The sequence below is a fragment of the Etheostoma spectabile genome, chromosome 10, assembly GCF_008692095.1.
Source record: "Etheostoma spectabile isolate EspeVRDwgs_2016 chromosome 10, UIUC_Espe_1.0, whole genome shotgun sequence".
Classification (NCBI taxonomy): domain Eukaryota; kingdom Metazoa; phylum Chordata; class Actinopteri; order Perciformes; family Percidae; genus Etheostoma; species Etheostoma spectabile.
In genome coordinates this window covers 13168050-13170162 of record NC_045742.1, presented here as the reverse complement: position 1 = coordinate 13170162, position 2113 = coordinate 13168050, and the positions used below count along the sequence as shown (strand labels likewise).

The 2113-nt window shown below is 43.4% G+C and overlaps 1 long non-coding RNA gene across 1 annotated transcript in view; it reads right to left on the bottom strand.

Moving 5' to 3' along the window:
- LOC116697067 (uncharacterized) overlaps positions 1-2113 on the bottom strand; it is an 81387-nt gene that overhangs the window by 39228 nt on the left and 40046 nt on the right. The gene's annotated exons all lie outside the window — the stretch shown is intronic.

Sequence of the window (2113 nt, the reverse complement as noted above, 5' to 3'; positions counted from 1 at the left end):
CCCATTCCACTATAGAAAGATTTGGGATACTGATTGAAATGCTGTTTTTTTATTTTTGCGCAAGCGCAACCTTTGCATTCCGTTTGTTTTCATTTATTTGTACCCGCTCCTCCCTCCCCCCTTCCCCATCGCACCCTCCTCCCCGGCTCGTCTAGTCGCACATTTCAAGTTCCCCTCTCAGACACCGTGACGTCAAATAACCGAGACCCGGCTTCCTCCGAAACACAACGGGCTCACATGGAGGTTGCATTTTTACGCATGCATCTGGGATGTGCTAAACCAAAAAGGTGGCTGAGCCGCTCTGACCTGATAATCATAAAAGGAAGAAGCAACATATAATAAGGAAACAAATAATACGTTAACGTTTTTACATTTTAACACTGAGCATATGTGTTTTCCTTGTCATTACATCAATCTTAAATGTTCTTTTGAAACCGGGTGAAGCAGCTATGAGCTTGCAAATACAGCCCGTGTTATTGCTGCATGCATGTGTGCTTTATGCTGACGCCCAATACAAATCATCGTTTCCTGATTATATGAGAAACCAGAGCAGGCGATTCAGTCCAGAAGAGAGACAAAAAACATGAAAGGCTCCTTTCTGTTGGATTCTCAATGGATTAGAAAGCAGTGACGGTCACGTGGATGCAGTTGGGTAAAGACTGGCGCAGCAGAGCACTACTGCCTCTGAATTACGTTAGCGCACATTCATCTCACTTTATCTTATGAATTGCTATACTGGGCTGTGGTGTGTGGACACGGAGGATGGCAGCGTGCAATAGCTTATAATCTCTCTCTGTCCATAGGGTTGGTTTTAGCAACCGAAGGAGGTGGGGAGAGGAGGTTGCTGGGGGGAGTGCAGGTTGTATTCTGTGTGTGTGTGTTTGTGTGTGTGTTGTGTGTGGGTGGGGGGGGGGGGGGGGGGGGTGGGGGGTAGGACGAGTGTACTCCTGGTTCGCGCCTGTCGCTGAAGTTTGATATCGCATTGATTGGGCGACCCCAACCTCTTCTAACTTCATCCGTCTTCTCAGTCGCAGATTATTTGCTGGCTGAGAGCGTGCTCTTAAGAGGATAAACCAACACAAGCAGATCCTCGACGCCCTTTGTCACGCAACGGAGGCTGTGGTCATAATGAACCAATTGGCCAATGTATCTCTCAATAGTTTGAGTAACAATCAGACGCAACATGCATACACTTTATTCACCTTTTTAACCCCTGCGTACAAATTATGCATTGTATTTTTTTTATTTGAGGCTTTTACATCGCACTATTAAAGCATTACAGTGAGGGCACTATGTAGGGTGCAGTTTTGCTCAAGGGCACTTTAGCAGGGCACTTGGCCCTTAATCTCAATAGGAGACATTTTGGATATGGGACGGCCGTTACGCAGCAGCACTTGGCCAAACTCTGCTGTCTGCAACACACCAGGATGCTCAGGTTCCCTCCCAACACTGCTCTGAATAGACGAGATGCTGCCAAAACTGAATCACCATGAGTTAATTCAGTCATCTGAGAATGCGTGTGTGAAATGCAGGGTTTATCTTTCCACATATGGCAACAGAAAAGTTAACGTAGTGGGTAACTGCAATGCTAAATATGGCACATTAAGCCTGCACGGGTAACTACATTTAGTCAATAAATGCACCATGACAATTACATTGAAGTGAGACGGATTTGTAGCATCATCAGGGTAAAAATATGGTTTGATAAACAAATAATTGTTTAAGAGCTAACATACATCTGATAATTGCTTAAACGAGGGCTTCCATTTGCGCGGAAGTGGATGAGTTTGCCAATTATCGATGCTTATTTCACCTCCAGCAGGCTGTTGAATATGCATTCACAAAGTACCTTAATCCACGGTTTGTCTTTATATTTTAACGTGTTGCATGGCTTTTGTGATGCAAACTGATTAGCACAATGGCTTTGTCTTTGAGTTAAATTATTCTTCAATTGACTGCTAGAGACATTTACATATATCCATCGTACTGTATAATGTAGCCTGCAGGCGTTTCTGCTGATGAGGAAATGAGTGAAAGTGGTTGGCCAATTGAGAAACCTTATAAAATAATAATAAATTCAATGAGTTTATATATATATATATATATATATATA